The 22,565-nt window shown below is 36.0% G+C and overlaps 1 protein-coding gene and 1 non-coding gene across 2 annotated transcripts in view; both read right to left on the reverse strand.

Annotated features, from left to right (window-relative positions):
• The window catches only part of LOC100935796 (uncharacterized), an 83,119-nt gene extending 73,591 nt beyond the window's left edge, over positions 1 to 9,528 (reverse strand). Inside the window, exons 1-2 of the mRNA XM_054532441.2 lie at positions 8,912 to 9,528; positions 6,764 to 8,830 (exon numbers count right to left, since the gene is read on the reverse strand). The gene's annotated coding sequence lies outside the window, so the exon portion shown is untranslated. The remainder of the gene's footprint in view (positions 1 to 6,763; positions 8,831 to 8,911) is intronic.
• On the reverse strand, positions 7,634 to 7,700 carry LOC112129302 (small nucleolar RNA SNORD109A). Its single transcript, XR_002911707.1, has one exon. It is a non-coding gene; the product is annotated as a small nucleolar RNA SNORD109A (small nucleolar RNA).
• Positions 9,529 to 22,565: the final 13,037 nt, after the last annotated feature.

Below are 22,565 nucleotides of genomic sequence, written 5' to 3' on the forward strand. Positions count from 1 at the left end.
AAAAAGCAAAAACAAAAATCAACCAGGTGTGATAATGCACACCTGTAATCCCAGCTACTTGGGAGGCTGAGGCATGAGAATCGTTTGAATCTGGGAGACGGAGGTTGCAGTGAGTAGAGATTATGCCACTGTACTCCAGCCTGGGGAACAGAGTGAGACTCTGTCTCAAAAAAACAAAGAAAAAAAAACTACCTGTCAAGCTGTAGGTTCACACATTATTCCCATGTAACAAATCTATATATGTACCCCCTGAATCTAAAATAAAAGTTGAAATTTTAAAAAGAAATAAATTGGATTTAAATTTACCTTCGCTACTAGATACAGAATTGTTGTTCTTTGTCCTTTCCAACAAGACAACATAAATAAAATAGAAATTGCCCTATAAAATAGGAGTAAAGTAGGGAATTATATAATGATAAAAAAGCCAATTCTTTTTTTTTTTTTTTTTTTTTTTTTTTTTTGAGATAGAGTCTCACTCTATCACACAGGCTGTAGCACAGCAGCATGATCTTGGCTCACTGCAACTCCACCTCCTGGTTTCATGTGATTCTTATGCCTCAGCTTCCCAAGTAGCTGGCATTACAGGTGTGCACCATGATGCCTGGCTAATTTTTGTATCTTTAGTAGAGACAGGGTTTCACCACGTTGGATAGGCTGGTCTCGAACTGCTGGCCTCAAGAGATCCACCTGCCTCAGCTTCCCAAAGTGCTGGGATTACAGACACGAACCACTGTTCCTGGCCCCAATTCTTGAAGAAGAAATAATTATCTTTAACAAAACAGCATCAAAATATCTGAGCGGAAAACTGATAGAACTATAAGGAAAAATAGATACGTCCACCATTATAATTTGAGAGCTCCATAGCCTTTTTTGAGTCCCAAAAATAGATGAGTGCCAATAGATGAAGCAGTCAGAAAATCAGTAAGGGGATAGTTAACTTGAATAGCACTATCAGTTAATTTGACATTTTCAGAATAGTCCATCCATCAACAACAGAATACACATTACCCTCAAGCTCACCATGAAATATTACCAAGAAAGATCACGTTCTGGGCCATAAGACACACACTAACAAATTCAAAAGAACAGAAAAAATATAAAATATGCTCTCAGTTCATGATGGAATAAAACTAGACTAGAAATCTATAATTGAAAAATAGCTGGAAAACACCAAATAATTGGAGATTTAACAACTCATAGCTAATACACAGTTTAAAGAGGTTATCTCAAGATAAATGAAGAAATACATTTAAATAAATGAGTGAAAAAAAAAAAAACTTACCAAAATTGGGATGCAGCAAAAGTAGTGCTTAAATGAAAATTTGTAGCATTAAATATATACATTAGAAAATAAGATCTAAGTTGGCCAGACGTGGTGGCTCACGCCTGTAATCCCAGCACTTTGGGAGGCCAAGGTGGGCGGATCACGAGGTCAGGAGTTCAAGATCAGCCTAGACAATATGGTGAAACCCCGTCTCTAGTGAAAATACAAAAATTAGCCGGGTGTGGTGGCATGCGCTTGTAGTCTCAGCTACTCAGGAAGCTGAGAAGACTCGCTTGAACCCAGGAGGTGGAGGTTGCAGTGAGCCAAGGTCCTGTCACTGCACTCCAGCCTGGGCAACAGAGCAAGACTCCATCTCAAAAAAAAGAAAAAAAAAGAAAAGAAAAGAAGATCTAAGTCAATAATATAAGTTTCCACATTAGAAAACCAGAGAAAGAAGAAAAAAACATTAAGCAAAGAAGAGAAAATAAATCATAAAATTAAAGCATAATCAAATGAAATTAACAGCCAGAAAATAATAGAGAAACTCAATGAAACCAAAAGCATGTTATTTAAAAAGATCAATGAAACTAATAAAAGTATAGGCAGGCAAATCAAGAATAACAGGGAGAAGGGCAGGTGCGGTGCCTCACGCCTGTAATCCCAGCACTTTGGGAGGCCAAGGCTGGCAGATCACTTGAGGCCAGGAGTTCAAGACCAGCCTGGCCAACACAGGGAAACCCCGTCTCTACTAAAAATACAAAAAAAAAATCAGCTGGGCATAGTGGCACATGCCTGTAATCCCAGCTACTCGGGAAGCTGAGGCAGGATAATCGCTTGAGCTCAGGAGGCAGAGGCTGCACTGAGCCAAGCCGAGATCACACCGCTGCACTCCAGCCTAGGTGACAGAGCAAGACCCTATCTCAAAATAAATAAATAAATAAATAAATAAATGAGAGAAGACACAGATTTACAGTAACACAAATGGAAGAGGGCTCACTGATACTGATCACCTGGAAACTAAAAAGACAATAGAGAAATACTATGAAAAACTCTACAATCACAAATTTGGTAACTTTAGTGAAACAGACCAGTTTCTTGAAAACCACTGTAGTGAGTTCAACAGTGACCCCACCTCCACTGAAAAAAAAAATACATCAAACCAGGCATGGTGGCTCACACCTGTAATTCCAGCACTTTGGGAGGCAGAGGCGGGCAGATCACTTGAGGTTAAGAGTTTGAGACCAGCCTGGCCAACATGGCGAAACCCCATCTCTACCAAAAATACAAAAAATTAGCTGGGTACGGTGGCGTGAGCCTGTAATACCAGCTACTCAGGAGGCTGAGGCAGGAGAATCGCTTGAACCTGGGAGTGGGAGGTTGCAGTGAGCCAAGATCGTGCCACTGCACTCCAGCCTGGATAAAAGAGCAAGACTCTGTTTTAAAAAATAAATAAAAATAAAAGATATGAGGTGGAAGAATTGCTTGAATACAAGAGTTTCCACATGGAAACTATAAAAATGTCAGTTTATTTGGAAGGTGAGTCTTTACAAACCTAACTCAATTAAGGATGTCGAGATGAGATCATCTTGGAATTGGGGGAGAGGGAATGGGCCCTAAATACAATGATAAAGTGTCTTTAAACAAGGAAGGAAGAAGATATGGAGATACAGAAGATATAGAATCAACCTAAACGCTCATCAATGATAGACTGGATTAAAAAATATGGTACTTATAACCAAGGAATACTATGTAACCATAAAAAAGAATAAGATCATGTCCTTTGCAGAAACATAAATGGAGCTGGAGGCCATTATCCTAAGGGAACTAAAAAAGGAACAGAAAATCAAATACTGTAGGTTCTCAATTATAAGTGGGAGCTAAACATTGAGTTCACATAGACACAAAGAAGAAAACAAGCACTGGGCATTACTTGAAGGTAGAAGGTGGGAGTAGAGTGAGGATCAAAAAACTACCTATCAGTTACTATGCTTATTACCTGGGTAATGAAATCATCTGTACACCAAACCAACATGACTCACAATCTACCTATATAACAAACTTGCATATGTACTCCTAAACCTAAAATTAAAATTTAAAAAAAGTATCAATTACTAGACAATAAAGATACAGAAAAATAAATAATAAAAATTCACTAGAAAAACTTAATCACACTATTTGAGGTAGCAGGAAAAGGTAATCGAATTTGAATATAGGACAGTTGAGGAGATCCATTCTGTGAAGCAGAAAGAAAAAAGAAAAACAGCTTCAGAGAACTGAGGAACACAGCATATCAACATGTACATAAAAGTCACAGTAGAAGGGCAGAAACAGTTTGAAGAAAAAACGCCTAAAATTTCCTTAATATAAGGGAAAAACATTTATGTACATATAAAATGAGTCAAATGAACTTGACTCACTCAAGTGAGATACACGTAAAGACATGGAGACATCATAGTAAAAATTTCAAAAGCCACAGTCTTCAAAATATGAAGAGAAAAACAAACCCATCAGGTACAAGGAATCCTCAATGAGACTAACAGCTGATTTCTCATCAGAAACTCTTGAAGTCATAAAACAGTAAGATAACATATTCAAACTATTTTAAAGAAAAAGAAATAAGACTGTCTACCTACCCATAAATCTTGATACACCAAAATTACTCTTCAAAAACAAAAAAGAAATGACATTCTAAATCAACAAAAGCTGAGAGAATTTGTCAAAATAACTATCCTACCAGAAAAATTAAATGGAGACTTCAGCCTTAAGTGAAATAGCACTAGACATTAACTTTGATCCATATGAAGAAATGCACAGGACCAGTAAAATAATTATTAGGCAAATATAAAAGACGGTATAAATGTTTGAATGACAATAATATACAAAAGGGTGAGAAAACAACAGAGCTGTATTGAAAAATAGTTTCCGTATACTATTAAAATTAACTATTAAATCTAATCTATGTTATAAATTAACAAATTAACTATAATGTCGAAGGCAACCACTAATAAGTAAACACAAAAAATTAAAAAGAAAATTAAAGCAGTACGCTATTAAATATTTATTTAACATAAAGAACAATAAGAATAAGAAAAACGAAACAGATATATGCCATAAAAGAAAATAAAATAGAAAATGGCAGATGCAAATTTTACCTTATCAATAATTACATTAAATGTTCATGAAGTAAACTCTCCACTTTAATTAAAAGGCAGAGATGTATTTTTTTAAAAAAACATATGATACAACTATATGCTCTCTACAAAAGATACACTTTAGATTCAAGGACAAAAAAATAGGTAGAAAATAACCATCCTGGGCAACATACCAAGATTTCATCTCTACAAGAAAAAAAATACAAAAAAATTAGCCAGGTGTGGTGGTGTTGGCCTGTAGTCCCAGCTACTCAGGAGGCTGAGGTGGAAGAATTGCTTGAATACAAGAGTTTCAGGTTGCAGTGAGCTACGATCATGCCATTGCGCTACAGCATGGGTAAGAGAGTGAGATCCTGTCTCAAAGATACTTTGTTTTAATTAAAAATAAGTAGATAGTAAAATAACGAAAGGGAAAGATAAACTGCACACAGTAACCAAAGAGAGTTTAGGGGCTATAAGTCAGACAAAAACTACAATTATCAGGCCAAATAAATTTCAAGATAAAAATTGTTGGTAGAGGGCCAGGCACGGAGGCTCATGCCTGTAATCCCAGCACTTTGGGAGGCTGAGGCGGGTGGATCATGAGGTCAGGAGATCGAGACCATCCTGGCTAACATGGTGAAACCCCATCTCTACTAAAAATACAAAAAGTTAGCCAGGCGTGGTGACAGGTGCCTATAATCCCAGCTACTCGGGAGGCTGAGGCAGGAGAATGGTGTGAACCCGGGAGGCGGAGCTTGCAGTGAGCAGAGATGGCGCCACTGCACTCCAGCCTGGGCAACAGAGCAAGACTCCATCTCAAAAAAAAAAAAAATTGTTGGTAGAGACAAAGAAGGGCATTTCATGATGATTAAACTGTCAATCCATCAGGAAGATATAACAATAATAAAGATATGTGCATCTAACAACATAACCCCCAAATTAAATTTAAAAAATGACAGAATGGAAGGCAAAATAAACATTATAATAATTGAAAATTTCAATACCTCACTTTCAATGATGAATGTAACAATGAGACAGAAGATCAAGGAAATAGAAGACAAACAACACTATAAAGCAGTTACATAACATCCATCTATGGAACAATCTAACCAGTAGAAAATATATTATTTTCAAGTGCACATGGAACAGTGTGCAGGGTAGGTATTAGACCACACACTGGTCTCAACAAATCTGAAAGTAAAGAAATCAGAAAAGTATGGTGTCCAACCACAATAGAATCAAATCAAAAATAAAGGAAAAAAATTGGGGAGAATTCACAATATATGGAAATTAACACATTACTAAGAATCCTTGGGAGTTCTTGGGAGAAATAAGAAAATTTATAAAATAGTTTGAAATGAAAGAAAACAAAACACAACAAAAGAAAATATATGTGTAGCTAAAGGAGTTCTTTGAAAAATTTACAGCCGTAAATGTCCATATTAAAAAAAGGAAAATCTCAAATCAATAATCTACACTTTTACCTTAAGAAAACAGAAGAACAAAGCAAAGCTAAATCAAGTAGAATAAAAGAAATAAGAATAAAATGCCAATAAATAAAATAAAAAATATAGAAGAAAAAATAAAAATATCAAAAGCTGGTTCATTGAAATTTTTTGTTTGTTTGTTTAGTGACAGGCCAGGTGTGGTGGTGTGTTCCTATACTCCCACCTACTCAAGATGCAGAGACAGCAGGATTGCTTAGGCACAGAAGTTCAAGGCCAGCATAAACAACATAGCCAAGACTCTGTCTCTTAAAAAATTGACATAACTATATCTACGCTACTGAAAACAGAAGACCCAATTTTCATAAAATCTGGAATGAAAATCAGACTAACAACCTTATAGAAACAAGGTATGTCAACAAATTAGATAACCTAGATTAAATGGGCACATTCCTAGAAATATATAAAGTACAGGAACGGTCACAAGAAGGAAAAACAGAAAATTGAAGTCACCTTTAACAACAGATTGAATTAGCTACTCAAAAAGTTTCTACAAACAAAATTCCACACAAATGATTTCTCTGATGAATTCTACCAAATCATTAAAGAAATAACATCAATCCTTTACCAACTCTTCCAAAAAACAGGAGAGCAGAAAACATTTCCCAACTTATTCCATGAATCTACTATTACCCTAATTTTTATCAAAACCAAAGACATCATCAAAAAAGTGAATCACAGACCAATATCCCTGAAGATGCCAGGCATGGTGACTCCTGCCTGTAATCCTAGCATTTTGGGAAGCCAAAGCAAGAGGACTGCTTGAGCCCAGTAGTTCAAGACTAGCCTTAGCAACACAGTAAGATCCTAAATCCACAAAATAAAAAATATAAAAATTAGCTATGTGTGGTAACACATACCTGTATTCCTAGATACTTGGGAGGCTGAGGGTGGAGGATCACTTGAGCCCAGGAGTTAAGGGCTATAGAGTGAAGAGCTGAAGTGAGCTATGACTGGGCCACTGTACTCCAGCCTGGGTGACAGAGAGAGACTTTGTCTTCCCAAATAAATAAATGAATAAATAAAATAAATTGGGCAAAATTCTACATTTGTCATTTCATGCAAAATTCAAATAGAATAAAAATGTAAAGGACAATGATTCAGAAATGAAGGTGGAGAGACTCACCAAAGTAAAATATACATTATTTAGATATTATCCAGCAAGCCACTAAAAAAATCAACAAAAAGACCTCAGGATGTGGCATGGTACACATGATGTATATGAATTCCAAAGGATGTTGGTTTAACTACTCACCCCTATTTTCTGAAGTGGAGGACCTCATTCCAGCCCTCCTCTACCTCAGCAAAACAAAATGGAAGAAAAAGAAATGGTCTCAGAAAATACTCAACAGTAAAAATAACAAAGCACTAAAATTGGTTCCTTTGTCAATATTTAATATAGGCATGCAGTGTTCCCTTCCTTCACTATACATCACAGTTGCTTGACCTTTCTTGACTGAAACTTTTTCATTTTTTCATTTGTTAATCAACAACATATTTCCTATATATGTATCTATCTACAATTCTCTGCTCAAAATGAACAAAATAAAGTGAGTCTTGGGTCACTAAGCATACTAAAGTGCATACTGACTCATAAGACAGGATGCTAATGCCCTTTTCAGAGAGATAGAAAAAGCATGCTCACAGAGGTACTATGTTGTCACTGATGGATCCCCAAAGACAGCCAGGCTCTTAGAGTCTTATTTGTCCTACTGGAGGGCCGCACATCTGGACCTCAGATTGACATCTGGAATGAGTCCCTCAGCATCCTCAGACAATTATTCTCATCATCGATCCAGACAAGCACCCTCCCAACAAATAAGCATTTCCACAGCCAGGCTTATTTTGTGCATGGTTATCTAATGCATCATCAGTGAGAAAAGTAAATGTACAGTAGACATTTGTTTAGTATCTGAATAATGGAACTCTCATATACATAGCATGAAAAAACATATGACTGAATTGTTCTAATAAAATTAGATTAAAATCTATTGGGAATTTTTTTTTTTTTTTTTTTTTTTGAGACAGAGTTTTGCTCTTGTTGCCCAGGCTGGAGTGCAATGGCACAATTTCAGCTCACTGCAACCTCTGCCTTCCGGTTCAAGTGATTCTCCTGCCTCAGCCTCCTGAGTAGCTGGGATTACAGGCACATGCCACCACGCCCGGCTATTTTTGTATTATTAGTAGAGACGGGGTTTCTCCATGTTGGTCAGGCTGGTCTCAAACGCCTGCCTCGGCTTCCCAAAGTGCTGGGATTACAGGCGTGAGCCAAGGCGCCCGGCCGGGGAAAAAATTTTTAAGTCCAATTAAGACCAATTAAATGAACTAAAATTTTTAGGAGTAGGCGAGGTAGCAAAATCAATATATACTGTAATTACATGACAAATGTAAGTAGAAACATCTGTGTTCAGAATGTGCCAGATACAATTTTTTAAATAAATATTTAAGCCAGGCATGGCAGCACATGCCTATAGTCCCGGCTACTCAGGAGGTTGAGGCAAGATGATTGCTTGAGCCCAGGAGTTCAAGGGCAGCCTGGGCAACACAGCATGACCCCATCTCTAGTCTTTAAAAAATATTTAACACACTGAATTTCACTAAAAGATTATTTTCATCCAACAAAAAATGGTAAGAAAAGGAAATATATCAATACTTCCCCCAATTTACTCAGGTTACTACAAAAAAAAATTCCTTTTTAAAAAAAGGGAAAAAATAATGAGATTCCCTGAACAAAGTAGGGATACTCACATAGCAAAAAAAATCTATTATAAAAATCTTCTCCTTTGAGCCTCTAAAATCATGAACTCTCAGATCCTGAAATTCTGACATCACTGGCCACAATACACATAAACAATTTCAAAATCACCACAGTAGCTGCTCACCTCTCTTCCTTGAAATTCTGTAACATCTTCTAGACCTGCAGCAAACTATTAAAAACAAAGTAAATCAGATTAGACAATATACAAAATTCACTAAAAAATAAGATACATTGTTTCTGTAATAATTACCACAGAGCAATCTTTGCACAAGTCACAGATCTTTGGTCCTTTGTCACCTTTGCCATTTATTCATTTATTTCCTCCTCCAATTCCTCTTTATTTTTGAGATGGAGTCTTGCACTGTCGTCCAGGCTGGAGTGCAGTGGTGCAATCTCAGCTCATTACAGCCTCCCTGTCTGTGGTTCAAGTGATTCTCCTGCCTAAGCCTTCTGAGTAGCTGGGACTACAGGCACGTGCCACCACGCCTGGCTAATTTTTGTATTTTTAGTAGAGATGGGGTTTCGTCATGTTGGCCAGGCTGTTCTTGAACTCCTGGCCTCAAGTGATCTGCCCACCTCAGCCTCCCAAAGTGCTGGGATTACAGGCGTGAGCCACCTCATGCTGCTAAAATTCTTTTTTCTTTAAATAGTAAAAATCGGCCAGGCACAGTGGCTCACGGCTGTGAGCAATTTTCTCTTTTGAGTCAGATTCTGAAGTTGTATTCCGCCAAATAAAGACTTTTTGAAAACGCCCTGTGGTGGGTAAAATTAAATACACATAATAGGGGTGTTGTGAAACCAATATTCTAGAAGAGATAAAAACTTTAGGAATCTACTTCAATAGTACAGTAGATCTCTCTCTCTCTCTCTCTCTCTAGATATATATATATATATATATATATAAATCTTTGAGATCTATTTCAAAAAGTTATATAGAAATTAAAGATGGCAAAAACAGAAAGAATAAATGAAAAATTTCATAAAATAATTGGAAATCATAGAAAAGAACAAAATGTAATAGGGCACTTCCATTGTAAGACGTAAGAGAAGAAAGATGGAGTAAGCATAGTCCATCTTTACACAATCAAAGAATTAAGAATCTCAGGAGGGATGCATTGATACGGTAGCAGAGAATTTGGAAGGCTAAATGTTTGAAGGTGAATTGGGGAACTCAAAGTGCCATAAAACACCAGTGAGTTTCATGTATTTTCCTTTTCTCTAATATCCCAGCCTGAATTCAGTATGGGAGAGTTCCTGAAAAATAAAACATAAAACTGCTTGTTGAGTACAAACACCAATACCTAACTTCTTTTTTTTTTTTTTTTTTGGTTGAAACGGAGTCTCGCTCTGTCACCCAGGCTGGAGTACAGTGGCACAATCTCAGCTCACTGCAAGCTCCACCTCCTGGGTTCAAGTGAGTCTCCTGCCTCAGCCTCCCGAGTAGCTGGGACTACAGGCGCTCATCACCATGCCCAGCTAATTTTTTGTATTTTTAGTAGAGACAGGGTTTCATCGTGTTAGCCAGGATGGTCTCAATCTCCTGACCTCGTGATCCACCCGCCTCAGCCTCCCAAAGTGCTGGGATTACAGGCATGAGCCACCACGCCCGGCCACCAAGATCTAACTTCTATCCTTACTATTTCAATGTAATTCTTTTTTTACAATAAGAATAGTTCACATCAATATTCAACAGACTATTCATTTTGCATAGACTATTATCTGCCTTCAAATGTAGCAAAAATTATCTTAAACATCACTTACAGACAGTTCCTCAAAATGTCAAATAAACACAGTTACTATATTCTCATGTATAATAGAATTGAAAACATAAACAAAAACCTCCACATAAATATTCCTGGCGGGATTAGTCATAATAGCCAAAAACTGATGAGTGGATGAGCAAAATGTGATATATTTATACAATGGAATATCACTCCTCCATCAAAAAAAATGGAGATCTGATATATGCTGCAACATGGCCAAACCTTGAAAACATTAGGCTAAGTGAAAAAAATTCTGGGTAAAAAGGCTTCCTTCTAATATAAATGCTTCAAATGCAGGTATCTACAAGACCTGCTGGTATTATAGTACTCATCCATTTATTCCACATTTTCATGTTTCCTGAGCATTTATGTATGCTTGAAGCCATATGCTCAAACCATTTCTTTTTGACATGTTCTTTTGCATTATTTTCATCAACTACTTTCAGACCTGCTGAACAGGTACAAGACTATCCATAATTCCTGGATAATTTTCACCTGGATTCCCTATTTGCTAACATCTTACAACACCTGTTTCATTTTTTTTTGAAACATATTATTTTATCCAAACACTTGGAAAATTACAGCTATGACATTATCCCTTTATCCTTTAAATTGTTTTAATTTTTTAAAAACAAGAATTTTCTGTTATACTACCTCAGGCAATTATATAACTTAGGCAATTAATACTCACATAACACTATAATCTACTCGAGGGACTGTCTTCAAATTTTGCCAACTTTCCTTATCCTTTTATAGACATCCTGAATCAATGTTATATTCCGTTCTCATGTCTATACAGTCTGAAATAATCTAGACCATTTCCTCAGTGAAATTAGTAAGTTTGAATACTAAAAGCAGAATATCAGTCAATTTGAGACTGACGTTTCCTCATGGGTAGACTCAGGTTTATGCACTTTAGTCAGTAATACTACAGAAATGAGACTGTGTTCTTCTCAGTGCATCCTATCAGCGCTGCCTGATGTTCCCACTACTGTGGTATTAACTTTCACCTCTTTAATTCAGGTGCTGTCAACCATGTTCTCCATCAGGAAGCTACTACTTTCCCTTTGTAACTGATAAGGACACTAAGTGTCCTGTTTCTCTTAAAATTTTCTCCAAGTTTTAGCGTCATTTGATGATTCCTGGCTGAAACAATTATGATTATTTCCAAATACCGATTTTCCAAATCTTGTCATTTCTTTATTAACACTACCTATTGTACAGAAGAGCTTTACCGTCAACCCTGCCTAAAAATTCACTCATATTAATAATATTTTAAACATCTTACTACCATTGATTAGGTCTCTCATCCTTCAGGAAACTGTGTCCAAATATTCCAAAATGGTGTCCAACAAAACCAGAGGTTGTTCACTGCTCAGTATCCAGTGGTATCCTATTTGAGGGATGCAGCTTTCCCCAACTCTGCTTTCTCCTTCTGTACTTTTTTTTTTCGTCTTCAGCATTCTCAACATATCAGAGACCCAGCTGCAAGAATCTCATATAGTCAATTTCCAACCCCCCAAATACCAGAATATACAAAGTTAGAATGGCACTGTGCATTCCTTACATGACAAATAGTCAAAATTCTAAAAATATTGAAGTAACTGCCATAGCAAAAAAAAATTTATGTCACAATCCCCCAGGCTTACCATTTTTACCAAAGTTTCAGCTACTAGCTGAGAACTGCTAAGGGATTGCATTCACAAGACACAAAGTGCCATATTTAGAAAAGGGTTAGAATGAATGAAGCAAATGGAAAAAGAGAACTGATTATAGATTTTGTAGAATGGGGGAGATTTTGTAGAATCCAGACCATATGATCATAAATTACACTGGAAAAATATTCCAACAAGAGGTTATGCCCTTCAAATCTAGATCAGTTGGCAATTGTTTCTTCACTCAGATATTACCATGGACCTTTTCCCTGCTATTGGCAGTATTTAAGTCATCATATTACCTGTCACCAGCTCTATTCCAAAGTTAGCTTCTTCCATTTAGTGGTCCTCTTTCTACTGGCCATTTCTCTTTTGACTTTCATCTAAGCCTCCGTGATGTCTCAGAGCATTGTGTATAATATGGTTTCTGCCTGGGGAACATGTTGTTCCACATCCTGAGCAAAGGCACCCCATATTTCTAGAAGTAACTCGTTAAAGGTTTATACTGTAAGAATTTCCAAAAGACAATTTCCTATTCATGTTTTTCTCCTGTTCCTATAATATACCAACTTACACTTTCTGTCCGGAGAGGCTGCACTTAATAATTATCATGTCTCTGGCCTTAAAGACAAAAGGAGAATGAACATGACTTCTGAATGTGGGTTCTTTCACAAAACATGATTTTGCTCAATGGGTTTAACAAATCATAAGTATTTTTAATTATTATTATCCAAAGGTTGTGACATCCTAGGATAGGTTTATTTAACTTCTATATAATAGAATGAATTACACATATTCAAACTCAACCTCAATTTACTTATCATTTAAAAAGACATAAATTCGTTATTCCATCTGTTATTATAAGCATTATAATTCATGTAAAGTGTTGATCTCCACATCTGGTACATGTGATAAAAATTCAATAAATGCTATAGTTAATTGAAATACATGTATGTATTCAAAACACACACACACACAAATGCAAAAATAAAATAATGACCAGAACTCGCTGTATTTTGTGAGTATTCTTCCTATAAAAGTGGTTTTATTGACCGTATCATAACAAGCACATACATTTATCATTTCATATGAGTGAAATAACAATGTTGAACACAGTTGGTACTCAATAACTGGTAAACAAACTGCTAAAGTTGTTAGATTTTTGTATCAATTAATTTGAACATGCATCACAGTATTCATAACTGAATATAATTCAATTGGTTAAATGTGCCATCACTAATTTTCCTACCATTACGATTTGACAAAAATGTTATTTACTATTTTACAATTATAATTAACACTACATTGAGTACCCTTAAGGTTACATGCATCTTTGAACACTTCCTATTATATCCTTATAGGTAAATATCTAAAACTAAAATTGTTGGTCAAAAGTGCTAATTTCCATCTTACATATATTTTCTACTACCTTCCTGAAAGATTTTAACACATCAGGAGTTGTAAATTCTCCCCACCTTGTTAACACATATAATCTGTTAATCTGATAGGTGAAAAAAAGCAAATAATTGTTTTATTTTATATATATTTTAAGTATTTCATATAGACACAAATTTCATTATTTCCTTATAATGACTGATAAGATTGAGCACATTTTCTATGCTCTTGGCCATTTGCAATGCTTTTCTTTTATGAATTTTTCATTTACATGCTTTCCCAATTGATTTGAATGAGCCTTTCAACACTAAATTTGGCATATATTTTGAGTAAATATACATACATTACTGCAAAAGAGAAACTGCCCAAATTTAATTTTAACTTGGCAGTTTATTCATTCTTTTTACCTCACCTTTAATTACTGCAATGCAGATAGCATCAACAAACGAGCAAATCTGTAAAAACCATTTAACTGGATTAAATATGGCATTCATTTGCTATGTATATTGTTGATGCTATCATGTTTTTACAAGCTGCATTAAAGAATAGCTCTGGCATGTAGTAATCTTACTCTGATGTGGTGAAACAATTACAACTGCTCAAATGAAGTCAAAATAGGCTAAATTCATTGTCCAAGGAGGATGGATACCACCATGGCTGCTCAGAGACAATACTGCTAACTGGGAAAAGAAGGCAGGCAAGATTTTGGAATTCCTTGGAACTTTATAGATGAAATTTGGAAGAAATAGGTTCAATTTTGAAACATAATTTATCAACTATAACTATTACAGCAAGGGGTTTATATCATTCCAATTCCTTCTACTATGCTTGTTTTGCACTGTTTAGGTGATGTTAATGGCACGTGGTAGTCATCTGAATCACTCACAAACGGAATTTGGCAAAAGAGCTAAAAAAATTTTTATGAAAACGAAAATGTTGAAATAATACCCTAAATATTATTACCATGTGGCTGAGTTGATGTGATTATTTTTTCAGGTTCCAGTTTAGCCAATGCTCTGGTTTCCCAAAGGGTAAACTCCAGCCCACAGGATGCTTTTGTAAAGTTTTATTGGAAGAAAGGCACAGCGCACTCATTCAATTATAAATTACCTATGGCTGCTTTCATAACACAACAGCAGAGTAGCTTAGCCGCAACAAAGACCACAAGGCTTTCAGAACTGAAAATGCATATTTGACAATTTACAAAAAAACGTTTGCCAGTCCATGGTCTAGTTTAACACAGGCTGGAGAAATAATTCTACATAATTAAAACTGAGCTTTAAAATGTGGAAATACAAAAGACTGAAATGGCAGTCATCATATCTACTCTAAGTTTTCTCAGACCCAGAAGACACAGAATGTCAGCACTATTTTGATTTTTTTTTTTCATATTCAAGCACAGTGTAACAAGGCCAGAGTGCCTGCTGGACAAGGTCCCTGAGTTAGGGCATGCTCTCTTCTAGTTTTTCTTTTTATACATCACCACCTCACAGATCACCATCACCACTGTCCATTCACATGGAGGTAACTCCTTTGAGTTTCCACTGCTATGCCCTTCGGTCTCTTATGCCAAATGGCACAGATAGATTACAGACGAATGATTGATAAAGACAGATATATAGATGATAGATAAAAATGGACTGATAGATTACTTAACAATAGATAGATAAGATGAATTAAGATGAATTTAGATGAAAGCAGAATTGGGGAAGTTTGAGAACTACCAATAACATCAGACATTAGAATATGAATCAAGGTATTTCTCAGAACAGAACACTTATTGTTCCACATAAGCTTATTTATCTTATATGTACATTGGTATGCTGTTTCTGAATTTATCTTAAGACCATAGAAAAACAATAACTATGTTTTAGTGATGGTATGCACTACAAGAAGTGCAATCATGCTGCTTTCCTGCATGATCATCATGGGAGTTGACATGTGGAAATTATGAGAAATGTGAAAAAACACACCATTTGAATCAAATAGATAAAATTGGAAGATTCACATCATCTTCCTCGAATTGTGAAGTTGTAAGGTGCCTATATCCCATTTATATTCAATCAAAAATGGTATTTCAAGAGCTAGATCAATTCTATGTTAGGAGAACTCACCAAATGTCTACAACACAGCACAATTCACAAAACATAACATAAGCCTATGTTTTGACCCTAATATTTTCAATTAATTAAATAAAATCTTTTTACCCTGCTTTTTCTCATTAACAGTCATCCATTCACTTTCTAATTTACTCTTTCACTGTAAATACCATGAAGGCAAATTTAGTCATTTAAAATGGATTAATAATTTTCTGTTTCACTTTCCAGGATGTGATATACAAAACTGTGAAAGAGATACAAACAGCAACACATAAAACTGGTAACAGTTCTATCTTTGTTAAAGTATCTACCACATCCTGATTTGCCAATCAAAACTTCTGTTTCAACTATTTGTTATATCAACTACTCAAAGAAGAAAGTGGTTACATTTTATTTGTAGCCTTTAGACAAAAGCCACATGCATCGACTCATTTCAGATGGCCAGAATGTCCACCATGGGGTAGCTCACTTATTCTCTCTTCCGGCAAGATCAGAGCTCGCTACACCCCTTTGCTTATGAACTATGGACTGAAGACTTGAACTGTGGGAAAGAACACTTAGGCAAGTTAGCTACAGATACCAAGGGGAAAGAATTTCTTCATTTTATTCATTTGTTTCTAGATTTTTCTCTGGCATGAATAAATGCATTGTGGAGAATGCTTCCACCCCTTGGAAGTGGAAAAGTGGGTGATAATGCTGGGAATGAGGGTAGGGAAGAATAGTTAGCTCAAATTAATCACCAGGTATTTCTAATAATAATACCAAAGCAAACTAGAACATAACGCTTAGTGAAATCAATGCTCTATCTGTTTTGGATGAGTGGAAAATAGATACTCACACCAAGAGATTATTCCTACATGAATACAAAACTCTCGCTAGGCAAAATACAAAGCAGGTAGACCTTGGAAATACAGAAAATTTATAAAAACTGTGATGCTTAAAAAAACCTACAGAAATCTGAACATGTATACTTTTTATAAAAAACAGTGAAAATCAGAGAAGTTTCATGTGGGATAGACAGCTCTACTATTTTAGGCTTGGGTACTTTAGAGTACGAATCAGTAAAACTAGCTAGCACATTATTGTCTCATAAGTTGAAACTTTTCTCCATCAGGTCAAGTAAGACATACAGGTCTGGCTACTAGTAATTGAGAAATACGTGTTATCAAACTAAGCCCCCAACAGATATCAACTGTAAACTCCAGAATTAATAATAAAGACAGCTATCTAAAACCACGGAGAACAACCAAAAGCAAGCCAACATTGGAGGAGAGTGCACTCTTGGAGGAAAGGAATTTCCCTGTAAGTTTCCAATTTCAAGGAATTTTGCCAAAAGGCATCCTCAACAGTGGCTGAAAAGTGGGAGGAAATTCCCACACTGTGGAGAATCAGACACGGGAAGCCTGAATGAAATTCTGTGTATAAGTTCTGCTGAAATCCTTTGGTTGACCTCTAAACCGCCCATCACGTAGGCCAGACTCAAAGTAACCCAACCAATATGAAAAGAAAAGAACTGAATAGAGTGTAGGCTGCTTCCCACAGCACACGAGGCAGCCTGGAATTTGAATCCAGCTAAGTTAACGGCTTGCCTTAAAAATAAATATGTAAAAGCATCACTACCCTTTACAGCCATAGCTCTCAATGAGAAAGACTGAGTAAGGATGTATGATTTTGGCCCCAACACCATAAAAAAGAGCGCTTAGAAAGGATTGAAGGCATTTTTTGGCAGGGGATGCGGGGAGGAGAGAGAGTTATGCTACTGGTAAGTAGTGAGTGGAGACAAAGGATAATACTCAGTACCCCACAATGCATATAGAACAGTACCCTCCCAAAACACACACAACAACACAAACAAAATAACCCAGTTCAAAATGTCAATAGTGCTGAAGCTGAGAAATATTGTTTTAGAAGAATAAAATAGAATTCAGAGTTTCTACAGTATATTCAAAGTTCAAGTTACAATCCAAAATTACTTGACATACAAAGAATGAAAACTATAATCCATACTTAAGACAAAGGGCAATGAAGCTAATCTGGAAGCAGTCCTGATGTTAAAATTCTGAAAAAGCATATAATTATGCTGAAGACATAAAGAAAAATGTGCTTATACTAAATGAATAGGATAGCACATCAAATACAACATAATATTAAAAATAAAGAACTGGCTGGTGGGGGCATAAGGCCGAGGCAGGAAGACTGCTTGAGCCTAGGAGTTCAAGACCAGCTTGGGCAACACAACGACCCCATCTCTACAAAAATAAAAAATTAGCTGAGCGTGGTGGCATGCACCTGTAGTTCTAGCTACTTAGGAGTGGGTAGGTTAAGGTGAGAGGATCACTTGAGACCAGGAGGTCAAGGCTGCGGTGAACCATGACACTGTACTCCACCCTGTGTGACAGAGAAAGATTCTGTCTCAAAAACAAAACAAAAAGCAGAAAGTATCTGGAACTACACACCAACATGGCACATGTGTACATATGTAACAAACCTGCACATTGTGCACATGTACCCTAAAACTTAAAGTATAATAACATTTAAAAAAAAAAGAAATTATCTGGAACTAAAAAATAAAATAAATTAAAAAGAAAATTCACAGGATAGGCTTAAGAGCAGATTGGGAAAAAAACAGAATAAACAGTGAGTGAACATGGATGGAAACAAATTATTAGGTTGTTCAAAGTGAAAAACACCAAAAATAAGATTTAAAAAGAATGTCAGCTATGCATAGAACAATATTAATAGGTCTAATACAAATATATATGTGAAAATTGGAGTCCCAGGGGGAAGAGACTGAAAAGTTGTATTTTAAATGGCTGAAATCCCCCCAAATTTAACATAAAGCACAACATTTACAGATTCAAGAAGTTCAAACAACCAAACAATATAAATAAAAACACACTGAGTCACATCATAACCAAAACTGACTCAATACTTAAGTAAAAATATTTTAGTAGGAGTCAGAGAAAAATGAAAAATGGCACATTTACATAAAGAGAAAGAATTACACAAAAATAGAGATTTAAGTATCAACGGAGTCCAAAAAACAGTGGATTATCTTTGAAGTGCTGGAAAAAAACCATTAATTCTATGTTTAGTAACAATATATTTCAATGAAGAAGACTTCAAAAAAAGACACAGTTGAATAAAAAGTAAACTAATCACCGTATACTAAAAGAAAAATTATCATTAGTAGGCCTGCTATACCAGAAGTGCTAAAGAAAGTTCTTCAGGCAGATGGAAAGAAACTTGGATCTTCGGGAAAGAATTAAGATCACTGAAGTTGGTTCATATTTATGTAAATATAAGTGATTTGAAAAAAAGCAATGTTAGAGTGAAGGTAAAATTCTGACTGAGAAGCCAGATTCAAAACTAGCCATTCAGATTGCTCAAGCAGTGTCAAACAAAAGTAGTAGCAACTGGCAAAGCAACTAGCCCTTTACTCCCATTGGTAACAACTCATTTCCCTTGCATTCCCAATAAACCTGAAGATGGACTTAAAATACCATCAGTCCACTTCCTTCTCTGCAGGGGTTAAGAAGGGTTAGCAAAGAGGGAGCTGTGGCAAAGCGAGAATTATACAACATTCACATAGAACAGACATATGAAAGCCCCAGAAAGAAAACCTTTTCTAATTTCCCAAATTCAGACATTTTTATGGTCCTTTCCTATCATTATTTTAAAATAAATCACTATATTCTTAAAGAGTTAATACCTACACCTCTACACCTTATTAAGAAATCACTACATTTTATGTTCTCTTTTCAACATCATCAAACGTGGCGGATTCCCAAATTATCCAAATATAGCAACAGGATATAGTAATATATATGACAAATATGTAGAATATAACATAGTAATATATGTTACATATTATATCAAAAAGAATATTGCATGACTATCAGAATATCACATTCTCCATTATTTCTATATTCTCTCTCATTCATGACCTCGCTCTCACTCATTCCATCACCAATTTTATTCAACAAACTTTAATGAAACTCATACATTTTTATCTTGACATTTTATCTAAGTCAATAGAAAGAAAAAATCCCTGTCAAGTAGGAGCTCGTTGTATTTACTTTGGAAAAACAACACAGAACACAAGACAAAGTGTATTGATAAGGATATCAACACAATATTCAAGAGCTTGAAGTGGGGAGTCTAAGAAATCAGGTCTATATGCAGCTATTTACATTAAGGCATATTGATCAATCCTAGGATACTTCATGTCTGCCTGCCACATAACAACGGTCTCAGCGCAAATGTACCATCTTAGCGTGAATCTATTCAGATGTTCTCTCCAAACCTGCATTTCTCCACTGAGATATTGGGTGGCTGTGGGTAGGAATCCCATATAATATTATCACTGAAGAGAACCATGAATCAACAAGACAATTTAACAAGGCTTTGGCGGATATGATACTACTTCAAACTGAACAAACAGCCATACCTTTTCTAAAGTTTATAATGTCAGAAGAAATCTTAAACTTATTCACAACAGCTTGTAAGAAGCCAGAATGAAAGGAAGACAAGGAGTCATATACCCTATATACCTAATGTCTCAATATCCTTCTAGAAATCAACACTTTCTGACAACTTAGTCAGCTCCTTACTGATAAAGCATTTTTCTACAGGTTTTCACCTCCTCAGAATCTCCACTACGGTGTCTTGTGGACTTCCCGAATGTAAGAGTAATGTGAAAGGCTCACAAACACTTCCTTCCTATTTTCCTTATTGTCTCTCTTGGTCTCTTATTTAAAACACATACACTCTTCCCATCTGTTATTAATCAGTAGAATTTCTTCAACACTCCTTGAATCCCAATATTAAACAAATGAACTGGATCACAGAAATGAATATAACTCTACTGTACAGCAATATAAATACTGTGTTACAGAAATACTGAGTGGTCACACTGAAGTCAGCTACATACATTGTACTTTATTGTTCCCTGTCTTGATTGAAAGTAATTAGACAGTGACTATATTCTACGATTCCATCATTGGCCTGTCTACAGCCATTCTCCCCCAAGAAATTTTTAAAATATAGTATATAATATGGAGAAAATGAATCCTTTCTAAGGACTGACAACACATAATAAGTACACTACTATGAAATATGTTGACTTTTCCCAGATTACAAAGTCTACCATGCGTATGGCTTCCTCTTTGACTGTTTTCCTTTGAGAAAACAATGAGAAAGAGGACACTAATGGCACAGGCTATGCAAGCAGGAAAGAAAACAGGAGCTATATTCTATTACTGCACAAATATCAATGGGGATTTATGCCTAATTCCTAAAAACAGACTTTCACCATAAAAAGTCTAATCTAGCAGATGCTGAGTTCCCTAATACCAGAATCTGTATTTACACAATCCAACTCAACATGGTCTACAAAATCTATGATTTCCTCAGTCATGCCATAACATTCTCAAAAAAGTGTGAAGCAGCTACCTCATATTGGGTCTCTAGAAATTCTTCTTTTACTCACCCTTCAGGTGATTGGGGCTCATTCATCAAAATTTCACTCATCCATGGTCTAAACAAGTAGTTTAGACCCATTATGAAATTAAATATCTGCTACATAAAAGGCTCTGTAAGGTAAACGAAAGCATGAAGAGGAAAATATCCCTGTCAATAGGAGCTCATTATTTCTAGTCTGATGGACACAAAATGAAGGAATGAAATGAAATTTGGTAAGTGAAATGTTAAGAGGCATAAAGTATGTTGGACAAACAATTTTCTACAGACTCATATCTAACCCATTAGTTAGGGAATGACAATGTACAATGACTGTACAATTGACCGTATGGTCAATACCTTCTTCAGGTTAAGCTGGAAAAGAACATCTTCCACAATGGTACTTTCTGCCTGACTTTAGTGATAGGTTTTTTTTTTGGTTTTTTTTTTTTTTGAGACAGAGTTTCGTTCTTGTCGCCCAGGCTGGAGTGCAGTGACATGATCTCGGCTCACTGCAGCCTCTGCCTCCCAGGTTCAAGCGATTCTCCTGCCTCAGCCTCCCAAGTAACTGGGATTACAAGCGCCTGCCAACACGCCCAGCTAATTTTTGTATTTTTAGTAGAGATGGGGTTTTACCATGTTGGCCAGGATGGTCTCAAACTTCTGACCTCAGGTGATCTGCCCACCTTGGCCTCCCAAAGTGCTGGGATTACAGGGGTGAGCCACTGCACCTGGCCTCGACTTTAGTGATGTTATTGTATTTTAAATGTAGGTTTAACACACCTTGCCCTTGCCCTACAACTTTCTTTAAAAATTCGACCTTTTGTACATTCTGTCTTGCTTTACTCCCTCGATTCCTAGCACCCTCCTTTCTTCATTCCTTTTTCACTTATCCATCATTAGGTTGTTACTTTTTCTTTCAGCTGGCCCCTTCCATCCATTCCTTTCCTCAACAATCTTTGTTAAATGTCTGACACAGCCAAAATCAATGAAATGCAATCCTGCCTTAATGAAAACTCTACTGTGGCCAATGAATGCAGGTACAGATAGAGACACTGAAAGTGGAAACTCCAATGATAAAGCTACATAAGGATTGCTGTTAGAAGATTGAAAGGATGTAATGAAAACATCAAGTTTTATCTTGTATACATATAATGTGGAATGATGAAGAGGATCTAAAATTGCACAACTGGGATGCATCTTCACATACTAATTGATGAAAGCAACTCACAGGTATCAGCATGTGTCTATGCTGGGCTAACAATGGTAACCTAATTATAGTACAGACCATCAACATAAAGGTATTCTTTGATTTGGCTTTTTCAATAATAAGAGCACTACGATCAATGATACTCAATTTTCAAATTGAACCCAGCAGTTGGAATGTTAATTATGAGTAAAATACAGCCGTTGAACAAGGCATTCTTGTTCAATGCCATGCAAAAGCCACTGCTGCCTCATTAATTTTTAATCTCACTCTTCATGTAACTTCAGGAACACTACAACCCTTTGGTTTTCACCAGTAACTCTAG

This window comes from Pongo abelii, chromosome 16 (assembly GCF_028885655.2).
Source record: "Pongo abelii isolate AG06213 chromosome 16, NHGRI_mPonAbe1-v2.0_pri, whole genome shotgun sequence".
NCBI lineage: Eukaryota > Metazoa > Chordata > Mammalia > Primates > Hominidae > Pongo > Pongo abelii.